The 14,356-nt window shown below is 32.6% G+C and overlaps 1 pseudogene across 1 annotated transcript; it reads left to right on the top strand.

Annotated features, from left to right (window-relative positions):
- The first annotated feature begins 6,280 nt into the window (after positions 1-6,280).
- LOC146896876 (F-box/FBD/LRR-repeat protein At4g26340-like) lies at positions 6,281-9,642 on the top strand (annotated as a pseudogene). The gene is made up of 5 exons (XR_015022341.1): positions 6,281-6,817; positions 7,255-7,696; positions 7,823-7,975; positions 8,170-8,448; positions 9,272-9,642. The product of XR_015022341.1 is annotated as an F-box/FBD/LRR-repeat protein At4g26340-like (transcript).
- Positions 9,643-14,356: the final 4,714 nt, after the last annotated feature.

Below are 14,356 nucleotides of genomic sequence, written 5' to 3'. Positions count from 1 at the left end.
TTTTATTAATTCAACATATCCGTGTGCTGAAAGCTTTGGGTTTGCAATGCTGAGATCATTCTAAATTTGTTAAAATTGATTCAAAAATTCTAGACAATTCTACTAATGTTGAGGGTAATTTGTCTAGAATAATGAGATTTGAAGCATCACTAGTGAACTTTGAAACATTGCTAGTAAAATTATTTTCTAAAATACTCTAAGCTGATGCATGATATGAAATAATTAAGTGTAACTATGTCATATTATATTTTTTTTTTGAAAGAACTATGTCATATTATATTATTAATCAATCTTTTTTTCCATTGTTAAACATCTGCACAAGAAATTTCGAGAAAAAACAATTTCTTTTAGTGATATTTGTACAAATATTTACCGATAGAAAATGGATTAAACACGAGGTAACAATTTTGAAATAATAAAAAAAACATTTTTTCCAAGATAAACAAACCTAAAATCCTCTTAAAGGAGTTTAATTTTGGGTAAGACACAAGGCAGAATAGAAAAACTTTTTACACCGTGAAATGTTAATTAATACCCAAAATGAATCATGAACATTTCTTGTCAAGTTACAATCATGTTAGAAGTTATCCTGGTTTCTTATATAGTGAAAAGAAGAAGAAGTATCCTGATTTTTTTTTTTTTTGGGGGGGGGGGGGTGTAAATAATGGTTTCTTCTTACTGATGTCAGATGTTCCCAGTCCAGCCCTTAAGAAATGAGAAGTTAGTGCAATGGATTGGGCTGGATTCAGCTTGATTACGAACATTGGGAGAAAGTTACTCTTCTCACAGGAGAAATTGCTAAAAAACGTATCCAACTGCAGTCAACCGCAGTTCAGTGGTTCAATCACATTTTAAGGCGGTTAAAATTGACTTAAAAAGTGATTAGACCGTTTTAAAAAGTGTCTAACGGTAGTTAACTACAACTGAAAAAGAGTAACTTTCACATTTGGATGCTATTAACTTACTTCCACCTAAAAATATTTAGAAAAATTGCTCATTAGGCACCTATCAATTGCTCACAGACACCTCAAATTATTTAAAATAGCCCCGATGACAACTAACTACCGTTTGAGAAACTTTTTTAAATGGTTAAATCTTTCTTTTTAAAAAGTGAATTAACCGGTTTAAAAAGCACCGAACATCAATTAACCACCGTTTTGAAATGAACGTTAGTTAATTGGCATTTTCTGAACGTAATAGCTGTTTGTGAGTAATTGCTAGATACCTAAAGAACAAAATTCAAATGTTAAGGAACAAACAATGAGTAAATAGGCAATTTCGAGAACTATGTCATATTATATTATTAATCAATCTTTTTTTCCGTTGTTAAACATCTGCACAAGAAATTTCGAGAAAAAACAATTGCTTTTAGTGATATTTGTACAAATATTTACCGATAGAAAATGGATTAAACACGAGGTAACAATTTTGAAATAATAAAAAAAAACATTTTTTCCAAGATAAACAAACCTAAAATCCTCTTAAAGGAGTTTAATTTTGGGTAAGACACAAGGCAGAATAGAAAAACTTTTTACACCGTGAAATGTTAATTAATACCCAAAATGAATCATGAACATTTCTTGTCAAGTTACAATCATGTTAGAAGTTATCCTGGTTTCTTATATAGTGAAAAGAAGAAGTATCCTGATTTTTTTTTGGGGGGGGGGGGGGGTGGTGGTGTAAATAATGGTTTCTTCTTACTGATGTCAGATGTTCCCAGTCCAGCCCTTATGAAATGAGAAGTTAGTGCAATGGATTGGGCTGGATTCAGCTTGATTACGAACATTGGGAGAAAGTTACTCTTCTCACAGGAGAAATTGCTAAAAAACGTATCCAACTGCAGTCAACCGCAGTTCAGTGGTTCAATCACATTTTAAGGCGGTTAAAATTGACTTAAAAAGTGATTAGACCGTTTTAAAAAGTGTCTAACGGTAGTTAACTACAACTGAAAAAGAGTAACTTTCACATTTGGATGCTATTAACTTACTTCCACCTAAAAATATTTAGAAAAATTGCTCATTAGGCACCTATCAATTGCTTACAGACACCTCAAATTATTTAAAATAGCCCCGATGATGTAATGCCCTCCTTTTTATTTAATTATTTTTATTAAGTTAGAGTCTATTTATGTGATTTATTTATATGAGGTGTTAGTATTTTATTATGTGACATTATTCTATTATTTATTAGAATATGAGAATTATTAGAGTAAGTAGATTTGGAGGTAGTTTTGAGATTAGATGTCTTTTTATGATTTAGTCAATTTACTTTGATGAGTGATATTTTGTTATGTTATATGTTGGTATTTACTAGAATAATATATATTTGTTATTTGTTAGAGATATATTTGTTATTTGGTGTAGAAATATATTTGTTATTTGTTAGAAATATATTTGTTATTTGGTGTAGAAATATATTTGTTATTTGTGAGAGATATATTTAATTTAGAAATAAATAAGATTATGAGGATTATTAGTGTGAGTGGAATTGGGGGTTAGAATAGAAAGAAGAATAAGTTGTTGGGCCTAAATAGATTTGGGAAAAATATTTTAGTATTATAAATAGAGAAGCTTAGGTTAGAAAGAGTTTACCTTAAACCGCTTTTTGGAAAGAAGAGAAGAGAAGAGAGAAGTCAAGAGAAGAGGAGAACAAGAGGGAGGCCATCGATTTTCATCTATAACCAGGTAAGGGTGAGACTAACTTTCAATATTATTAAGAGTATGATTCTGAAAGATGGATTTAGCATGATTAGGTTGAGTTTTGTGAGAATTGATGAATTAGGGTTTGAGGGAGTTTAAGGATTAATTGATGAAAAGTTGTTAGATTGATGAAGAGACTGTAATTAGACCTTAGATAATCCCCATAATGATTATCATAAGTAATTTTGAAGCTAAAACTATGTGATTAGATGAGATATCGGTGAGTTAAAAATTAGGGTTGTGAGGTTTTGGAAAACGATTTTTTTTGAGTGGTTTAAACTTGAATTTTTCTGTAGAATATGATAGAGCTTAGTGTCAGGAGCGCGTAGGCGAAAACGGCATCGAAAACGGATTAACGGTTTAGGTTTTACGCACGAAAACGTGAAAGGTAGAAAATCTGATGTTGTCTGTCGAACTATGAACGTGCCACGATGGAAGCCCAACGTGCCACGATTTTTCCAGGACCGAAACCATTTTTAGGCTGTCCAAACGTGCCACGATGGTACCTCAACGTGCCACGATGCAGTGTTGACTTAAACTATATTTGACCCATTTTTATGCCTCTAAAGGGTTCCTAAGATGTACAGTAAGACCCCAAATCAATAAGCTTAATGAGAGGGATTTAATTAAGGGTTATAGGAGTAGTTCCTTCCCATAATGTAACCCACCTTGCGAGTAAGTGATGTTTAGTTGCCTTGATTAGCTTCCTTGCGATCCTTTCGCACACGTAGTCTTGAAATGACCTTGGGGTAGGGATGAAAGTTGTTCATGAGATTATAAAGTATCCAGAGAGCTTAAGTTAAGATGATTTTATGTTAATAGAAGATGATGAATGATAATAATATATGATTAATATGTGATTTATAAAGATGTTTATAATGATGTTTCTCATTGAATGATATTGCTATTTTATGATGCTGATTATGTGCTGCTATGTTACTATTACTATTGAATTATGATGATTAATGAGACGATTAGTGTGTTAATGTTATATGATTATTATGTGACTTATGTGCGATGTTTATGATGTTGTTGCCTATTGATTGATGTTCATTATTATGATATTCCTGAGTTATCATGTTGCTGTTGAGTTCTAGCGAAGATGTATAAGTCGGTCTAAGTTGTCATGATTTAAGAAGTTGTCCATTTTAATGGAATTGCATAAGATGTTCACGTTGTTGTCCAAGTTGTTGCATTTAGAGTTGTGTTGTTGCATAGTTAGCGATGGGGGCTTAATGCCTGACAGGTCCTTTATGACCTTAGCGATGGGGGCTTAATGCCCGACAGGTCCTATATGACCTTAGCGATGGGGGCTTAATGCCCGACAGGTCCAAATGTGACCTTAGCGAAGGGGGCTTAATGCCCTGGTGGTACCACATGCATGTTGAAGTTGTCTAAGTTGTTGTTGAAGTTGTCTAAGTTGTTGTCGAAGTTGTCTAAGTTGTTGTCGAAGTTGTCTAAGTTGTTGTTGAAGTTGTTGTTGCATTGTAGAGTCGTCGTAATTTATATTTAATGATGATCTAATGATTTGATGATGATGGTTGTTTATGTTTTGATGATGATGTTTGATGATGATGTTGTTTATGATTGATGAAGATAATAATATGATACTAAATGAATATTAATGCTGATGTTATGATGCCTTAAGTTGTTAAATATATGATGATACTTGGTTATGATTTAGAGATGATTTATCTTATGAATTAAGAATGACATTTGTTTACGAACTAAGGAAGATATCTGATGATAATAATTAATTATGAATTGATATGATGCTAAGTGATAAATGTTTAATATGTTAGAGATGTTTTATGTTGTTAAATGCATTTTGATGAATTATATGCTTAATTTGTTGACTGTGAAATCTCACCCCTTTTGCGTATATGTTGCCTCGACCGTGGGTAATGTGCAGGTATTAAAGATTAGAAGTGTTCATGAGAGGACTCCTCACTTGTGTCTAGGTGCTCTGATACGTAACAGGATGGGGCTTGCTTTCTTATCTATTCCTTACGTGTCTTTATGAACTTTTTACGAATAAGTATTGAATCAAATTATGAGATTTTCTGATAAGGCCTGCGTGCCAAGACTTTGTTCATGTTGAACTATTTCCGCTGCGTATTTCCATACTTTTATGATGTTGAACCTGGAAGGATATTTATTAATATCTATTTTATGACTTAAAAGTAGTATGTGACATTCCGTTTATGAATTAAATACTCTGATTTTAAATGAAATTTTCAAGTTGGGAAAACGGGGTGTTACAGATGACAACTAACTACCGTTTGAGAAACTTTTTTAAATGGTTAAATCTTTCTTTGTAAAAAGTGAATTAACCGGTTTAAAAAGCACCGAACATCAATTAACCACCGTTTTGAAATGAACGTTAGTTAATTGGCATTTTCTGAACGTAATAGCTGTTTGTGAGTAATTGCTAGATACCTAAAGAACAAAATTCAAATGTTAAGGAACAAACAATGAGTAAATAGGCAATTACCCCCCCCCCCCCCCCCCCCCCCCGAAACTGTAAGTTTTGTCAATTACCCCCTGAAATTGCACAACGTTAATCAATTTACCCCCTCCGTCAAATACTTCTGTTAGTCAGCATGACGTTTTGCAAATACCCCCCTGAAGTTTTGCACTTATGTGCAAAATGCCCCCTCAACTTGAAAATTTATATTTTTTTGTTCTTATCCTTAAAAGTGACTGCATTATCACTGAATTGTGGAGCATTACCCCCTCTACTCATATTCTTTTATTTCACCTTCATGTATAAACCATAGAATTGAGATTGGCATATTGTTTTTCCTTGGTTATAAAAACTAAGAATCTTTGAATGTGATTTTATAAATATTGTACTAAAAATGTTTTCTAGTGTTAAATCAAAGAGTTCATGTAATCAAGCTTCAAATGAGCCTCAGTAATAATGTTTCAAGGTGAAGTGAAAGGTATGAGAAATAGGGTAATCTAATAGATAGGGGAGGAAAATAAGATAGATAGAAACACAGGCAACAAACCTTTAACTAAGATAGATAGCAACATGCCTTTTCAATATCTGAGAATCTAATTATGTCTCTCTGTTTTGTCTAATTCTCTCTACAGTCACAAGCAACCTTTAACTAAATTGTATGTAAACATGATTAAAAATTAATGGAACAAAGATACCAAATTACTCTACACATTTTCGACAGAATCAAACTGGATTATTTTCTGCATAATCAAACAACAAGAAAACCTATTAAATATAAATATCTTTTGAGTCAAGGATAATAAAAAAAATTTCAAGTTTGAGGGGCATTTTGAAAGTAAGTGCAAAACTTCAGGGGGTATTTGCAAAACGTCATGTTGATTAACAGAAAAATTTGACGAATGGGGTAAATTGATTAACGTTGTACAATTTCAGATGGGTAATTAAAGTTTTGTTAACGTCAGGCTAGTCAATAAACAAATGTTTTTTCAACTTGCAGTAAAGGTCCTTTACCAAAAAAAAAAAAAAAAAAAAAACAATAGTTTAAGCACAAAGGTCCAGTAAACAAACAAACTTGCAGTGTGTTTAATCCATTTGAGATCTCAACTTGAAAAACAAACAACAAGAATCTGTAAAGGAACGTTGATAGGAACAGCAAAAACAATGGCGGAGGACTCCAAACTTGAAGAAGACCGGATCAGTAATTTACCAGATGGTCTGCTCAACCAGATCTTATCATTACTCCCGACCAAAGATGCGGTTGCCACTGGCCGTCTTTCTCGCCGGTGGCGACAGCTTTGGAAGCATCTCTCCGTTCTCAACTTCTCCGACGACTCCCACCAATATCTCGAACAACAACTACAAGCGAAACGATTCAAAAAATTTGCTCTTTTTGTTTACAGTGTCCTTGCTCTACTCCGTGATCCTCGCGCCATTCAGAAGATGAGTCTAGTCTCGACTGTGCTTACTCCCTTAACTACGTCGAGGACAAGTTTCGTGAATATTCAGTTGATACTTGGGTTCGTGCCGTTATTGGGCCCCACCTCCAGGAACTCAACCTCAATCTCTATGCCGTTGAAGACGAAGACGATGACATATCCCAATTCAAGCTCCCTCAAACCCTCTTCACTTGCGCTAACCTCGTTTCACTCACGTAAACAAATTACTACTTCCACTCTTTATTTGCTTTTAAAAATCTGTTCATCTTATCTTAGAACATTTGATTTGACTTTAGTCCTTTTAATATTAGCTACCCAAGGCTTGTTCGGACCTAGCAGTTTACTCATCTCATCTCATGAACTCACTTCATAAAACTTCAATTGAGTTTCCATCCGCCGAAAGTGGAATTGGTCCATTAGATTAGTCGGTCATAACTCATACGGTAACATACTGAGTTTTTGAATTAACATTAATGCATGGATTAAAATAGTCAAGCCTACAAAACATCCACACAAAAGCTAAGGAACCGGGGTTTGAACTTTTGCCATGATGCCTGGCCTAGCAATTTCGGCATTTTTGTCCAAACAGAAACTAGTATATTTTCTGTTTTCGAAATTGTGATATAACATTACTTGTTTGTTCCTTCCTCAGTCTCAAGTGTGCAATTCATGTACACAGCTCTATGCAAGTTTCTTAACCGTCACTGAAGAAATTGGTAATCAACGTTTTATTCGTGGAAGTGCCTTCTCTGAATGTACTTCTGTGTGGCTGCCCAAATATTGAAATTCTTGAACTTAGCTATTCCGCGCGGAGCTTGGATAAAATCTGCGTCCCACCTTCCTTGAAAAGGTTGAAAATCAACATTGAGAATGACGTTGGGGCTTACCTTGAAATAAACGCGCCGAATCTTGAGTACCTAAACATTACCAGAATCACATTCGGTGAAGATTTCAGCATGTACAACTTGCACAATGTAGTGGAAGCACATCTTAATGTCATTCCCAAGTCGTTTGGTTCCATTGTCCATTCACACAACCTCTTTAGCGCGCTCTCGGGGACTAAACATCTAGTGTTGAGTCATTCAACAAACAAGGTTAAATTTTTGATTTTTTATTTCATGTTTATGTCATCATTTATATATTTCTATTAATCATGATTCATTTATATATGGATAAATATAGTTTTGTACTAATTACTACATGATAACGTGGACAAACAGTGGCTGCTTGGTGAACTCCACAATCTACTTTTTCAAGAATTTCAGTATTTGCTTCATTTAGAGCTCATTCTTCCCTGGGTTAAATCCAATTCTCTAGTCAGCTTGCTTCAAAAATGTCCTCTGCTTCAAGTTCTCATACTTCAGAATGATGAGGTTGGTTTAATCCAACCTTAATTTGGTGTGTGTGTGTGTGTGTAAATTTGATGTGAAATTGCCCAATTTTAATGAAATAGATTACACAAATTAGAAATTACTTCTTATTGTGTAGTACACAACTTAATATATAACATATGATTAATTCATATATGTGAATATTGCATTTTATTCAAGTCCTTTGTTACCAGCAGGAACAACCGCCTTTACTAGGGTGGGATTTGCAGCCAAGTGTTCCTAATTGTCTCGTATCCCACCTGACATTTATTCAATATAAAGGATGCCGGGGGTTTTCAGATGAGGTGTTGTTTCTTGAGTATGTCTTGAGAAATGGACTAGTTTTAAAGACAATGATTGTTTCTGATCTGCAATGGGTTTTGAAGGTGGATCCAAAGAAGAAGTACGACATTCTAAAAAGATTAACTAATTTGCCAAAGGCCTCTGGAATGTGCCAACTTACATTTGATCCATAGGTGTGATCTCTCATCCTCTCTTTGTCTCAATACTCCATCAAATCAAAGATGATTAACATTGTGTTTGTCTGCACTATTAGTAGTTGGATCTTGTTTTTAACTGCCATGTCACCACATTTCAATTATATTGTCACCATATCCTCAGTTTCTAAATTTTCTTTGATCTAGTTATTTTCATGCATAGCAAGAGGAGGTGAGATTTGTAACTATAACAGTAAAGAAAATTACATTATCTACTGAAATTGAAAGAGAAACCATTAACTTTCAGGATGCCTCTTGTTGTAAATTAACTTGTTGATATTCTACTGTGTGATATTATCATCATTGCAAATTAAAGCTTTGTTTAGTTGGAGACATTAGTATTCACTTTGATTGGTTAGCATCACCTTTGTCCAAGAAGCACTGTCTTCTATTATGAACTGATTACAAACCTTGTATTCATGAGGTTGAATCTATACAACCTAAAATGAGAAGAAAACAGTCTTATGGTATTTGCATTCAATCTGATTGCTGCCCTATTACAATTTGTGAAACAAGTAAATTTTTATGTTCTAGGATCAGTAATGAGTTTCTCTCTATGCAAGTTTTTAAAAAAAATATGTGCTGGCGATAATTGTTACGCAATAAATTAGTGTGCTCATTCATATTTTATCATTTTTGTTTTGAATTTCATTAAGGAAATTACATTAGATTACAATGCAATGTTTTTGTCATTGACAAAGTCTTAAAAGAGAAAGAGTGCTAGTAAATGTTGTGGAAGCATATTTTCTTTTGCATAAGAAGAAAAGTATTAATGCAATTTACATTTGTTTGGATTTCACAGAAAGAATGGCTCGGATGATTTGTGCTTCACTACAAAGAGGACAACGGGAGCAAACTATATAATATACATTATGCATTTCATTATGTTCAAAAAGTCTGTTGATAAAACTACTATGTAGTTCCATAGTTTGGTAAATTAATATCAGGACATGGTACACAATAAGATGTTCTTGAATTTTTTTTCTTGTTCTTTGGCGTAGAACAGAGGAAAACCATTTAAGTACTTAATTATGGGTGAATTGTGTGCAATTTGCATTATATTGGATTTGTAGTTGCTATGTACAATTCCTATTTTGCATGTTCACACACATTGGGTCATATAAATGACATGGTAACAAAGTGAAAATTATTATACGCTTCATTTTCTTTCAATTTTTCCATGGAGCACTTTTAAAGAACACTATTTTCGCATGGATCTGAATTAGGCAGTGTGACATGTTCTATCATCTTTTTTAGTAAAAAGATGAAGGTTATGGTAACAAGTGTTCTTAGAGCATTTGTTAAGGATTTAAAAAAGTAAATAATTATAAATTTTATATAAAAAATTCTATTTTGAAGTTTTAATGTGTTGAATAAACAATTTCTAATAAAAAAATTTGAACTTCTAAAAAGATTATTAGTGCTAATAATCTTCCGAGAAATTGTTTTACATGTTCTTTGACATGGTTTCAAATTAAAGGCCTTTGACTTACGTTGCAGGTTGCAGCTTTGACTTACATTGCAGGTTGCAAGGAATGAAAAGACTGCAATTATTTTTTGTATTTTAATGATATATTTAAAATAAGGAGTGATGATGGATTATAATTAGGGATAAGTTAATTTTTTTAGAGTAACCAGTGATATTTAGTTTTAGAATAAACTAGACCGTTAACCCATCAACTTGCTTTTGACTAAAAAAACCAATATCTAATTAGAAAATCATGTTAGAAATTAAATGAAATTTTGCTAAAGGGATCAAAATTGCTTGATTGAAAAAAATGAAGATCTAATTAAACAACTAAATTCACAAATTAGTGAAGAAACTAGATGGACCATAAATGTAATTATGCCTCAGTGTTGTTCATCATTAATTATTAATTAGTTCTTCAGTATAAAAAAACTCAGCATTTTCGTTTTTTAAATGAACAAGCATATTATTGCATTTCATTCATGATAATGTTTGTAATACATGTTGGAACACAAGCTTATCATTTTCTTCAAAGAATTTTTTTTCTTTTTTGCAATATTTCTGAACATTTAAACTTTGAAATGAATACATGATATAAATCTTATTGAATAGAGATTGTTCTTCTGGTAAAAAAAACAAGACTGCTCTTCATAAATGAGCTTGTTAGAACCAATAAATCTAACCAATTCTCTTATCTAGTCACAATATATGTATCCCAAGCATATAGCTATGTCATTACTTTCATCATTAAAACCTATACCAAAAACTCTCATTGTTGTGAGGAATGAATGTTAGAAGGCAAACTTTTCCTTGATGGTAATGGCTATTAAAACACATGCAAGGTCCAAATGTGGTGGGACTGAGTGGACCTTAGAACAAATTAAAATGAGAATCATAGATGAGTGAGATGGCAATATTAAATTCTAGAATTGCAGCAAGGATATCAATTATTTTAATAATGTGTACGACAAATCCAGTGTGGATATGAGGATGATTTGATGGTGGGGTTTAGCATGGGAATGGAGGGTTGTTTCCCATCATGGGAAAGTAAATGTCAGCCATTAGATTAGGTAGAGAACACAGTCTTATTATGCACTTACAACACTAGATTTTTTTGATCACTATCTTCTACTTACCAACCCACCACCAGAGGCTGCAACACCATCAAAACCACCGTGTTTTGACCACTCAATACTCACTCTCACATCTGTATTTTTTTCTTCTTCTTTATAAGCAAACCCACATGTATTTTTTTCATCTCAAATATTTTTCATCCCAAATCTTTTTCATAAAGAAGCTGCCTTTTTCAATTGAAACCCAGATTATGAATTGTCCCAAAAAAACAAAACCAGGTTGTTAAGATATTAAATTGACAAAGGATCTTCACGTGTTCTTCATCATCTTCATGTCAAAAAAACAACTCAATATATCATTTTTTAATTAAAAATTAATTACTCATCTTCATGTGTTCTTCAAGTGATTCTTCATCATCTTCACCAATTTTTCTTACTAAAAAGTTCAGATCTAGAAAACTACAACAAGAAAATATACAGATCTGGAAAATCACCACAACAATAGAACCAACAATAAAAGGAAGTTGTGAAAAAATCAACTAAAATAATTCCCAAAAAAAATCCATAATGTTTATGCTACCATTTTCATTACAATTAAGATATGAATGGAACACGTGGTTTTGATGATGAGAACATTTGAAGTGTGAATAGTGCCAATGCGATGGAGATCAGTTTTATTATGCACTTACAACATTAGATTTTTTTTGTCACTATTCTCCCATCTATTTAAAAAAATTGTTGCGATAGAAATTGATGAATTAATAAATAACTTATGAGTTACTTATTATATGTTGAGAGCTGGGACCGTGAAGCTTTATGTTGGTGGTGGATGAGAGATGAGAGAGAATGGTTAGAGAAGATAGTATAAAAAATTCAGTGCAGAGAGTGTATGATAAGAGCATGTTCTTCTTTTAATCTAGTGGTAAAAATCCAACTTTCCCATTGTGGGAAAAAACTTTGCTGACCCAGGCTAAATGCCACCATGATTTGATTGATTACTTACGTACTAGTAGTAGTAACTACTACCAAACATAAAATAATGTCGAATCTTCAATTAATGACTTTTGTTTATATTTAATTAATCTAAAACGTAAAAAATGAATTGGAGTATATAATGATGATGATGGCTCGTGCACATGCTCTGGCTTATCATCTTTATACCTGGAAAGTTTCACATGCACCTGACGTAACTAATGGACCTACAACTTATTTTGATTAATATTTCATGTCTTCGCATATTAGGTTGATTAGGTATTATGTTATCATATTATATGTTATTGTTGAGATTATAGGGCCAAAAGTTTCTTCTTATCCTCGACAAGTATATTTGCGAATACTTGAAGGTCTTCACTGGGAAAATATTTTATTTTATTATGACGATATATGCAAATTTTACCATACCACAGCACAGCATAAAGTTAAATCATTTATGCAGAATCTTTTTTCCTGCTAGTAATGGGGACTGTTCAAGGATAAGTTAGGATAATTTTACTGTTAATGGTTCGTGTGCATAAGGGAAAAAATGTGAAAAGCATAAAATCACTTTTTTTTTTTTTTGAAAGGAATAAAGCATAAAATCACTTGTCTTCTAGTTAATTTACCAAACTTTATTATCATGTTTCAAAAACAAAAGCTGAACCATCCAAACTTTATCATGTTTTGTCTTACATCTAAATTATAGGGTTTTAGAGATTATTACTAAAGCAATATGAAACCTGTTAAAATAAACTTCATTATTTTTGTGTGCAATTATGCTTATAGTTGATGCATATATTCACGTTCCTCTAGAAAAATGAATATCTCACAATCAATCTTCTAAAAAAAAATTTAAGGCATCACTTTTCCTTAGTCTAGAGTTCTTCAGTGTACACGACCAAGTACAGGAAGCAGATAATTAGCGTATTTGTTGTGTATGGCTCGGGGTGTCGGTTTCGGTGAGTCAAACAAAAACAAAGAAAGGTCAACGAATTGTTACCCTATTATGGTTTGGTCACATTAGATTCTGATGACTCTGATTAGGGAATAGGGATCATGTTTGTGTGGACCCCATCTCCATCACCAAAACTGTCATTTTCTTTTGCCAGCTATCTATCGCGTATTCGCTCTCTCTGTTCCTTCCTTTTGCCGTAACCATCCATGCTCAATTCCCATATTGGACTTCTAAAATAATCTCAAATTGAAAGAAATTTCCCCTTTGTCTATGGATCTTGTATCTCGTGATATTTATTAAAGTAAATTTTTTCTTTCTTTAGATATTTTACTTTTTCTTTTTTAAATTTAAATACTTTGTCTTCATATAAAATTAGTTACTACTTCATTCAGTTCTTTTTTCTTTTTTAATAAGATTCAATTCATTTTTAAGTTCATTTAACCTAAAAGTAGATTGTAAGAACAATGCATAATATATGCGATTTGAGGTTTGAACTTTGGACACTACTAACAAAGATTGTTTTTTTTTATAAAAAATATTAGATAGAGTATGATATACCTTTTGTGCCTTTTTGTTTGGATAGTTGGGCACCACCTATTATATGTTTAGAGTTTTTCTCATCGTGATATTGTGAATCTAACCAAAATAGCTTCACAATAAACACCCGTTTTCATCATGATTTGGTTATTTTCCAAACACATGCTTTGACATACATACTCCCTCCAACCTCACATGTATTAAACAAATGTCAGAACAATGATTAGCTTCCCGGGAGACATGGTCGAAGTGGCAAGTCTAGTTGTTGGAGTTTAATAAATGGATAATGTAATCTGAAAGAGAATGATTGACGGTGTTGACTGATAACATGTAATTCTATTGACTTTCTTTCTTCGCTTACACTCACGGGTAGTTCATAGTTTCTTATTGTTGTTGGATGTATGTTGTATCCCACATTTGACCTTTATATCCCTTTAATCTGCGGCACGTGACTTTCATTTAGTTGGTCAACACAACACTTTCTCTCTTTTAATGCTCCCCAAATTATAGTCTTTTTTGCTACTTCAAACTTAAAATCGGGAACACAAGTCATTGATGCTGAATTTTCGGTTCCGTGTGTTTTCTACTTCTGACACCTTCACGATCATTATAAGACTCTTCAAACCTAAGAAAGATTCGACTCTCTCGTATTCCATTGATCTAACTTGATTAATCCTTCATTCAACAAAATCTTAATTAAATTATTGACTATTTTCTACTAAGATCTTACATCTGTTTTATGTGAAAACAGTACCACATGAATAATTTCAATAAAAAAAAATACCGATTGACCATTAATATGCAATTTTGTTTTTGTTGTTGAAAGAGACATGCAAATTTTCTTATAAAATTTATCATTCATTCTGTAGTCCATAATAA

Source organism: Medicago sativa, chromosome 8, assembly GCF_051527215.1.
Source record: "Medicago sativa cultivar Bolivia chromosome 8, Bolivia_mono, whole genome shotgun sequence".
Taxonomy (NCBI): Eukaryota; Viridiplantae; Streptophyta; class Magnoliopsida; order Fabales; family Fabaceae; genus Medicago; species Medicago sativa.
The sequence above is the reverse complement of the archived record's forward strand: the minus strand, read 5'-3'. Positions and strand labels throughout refer to the sequence as shown.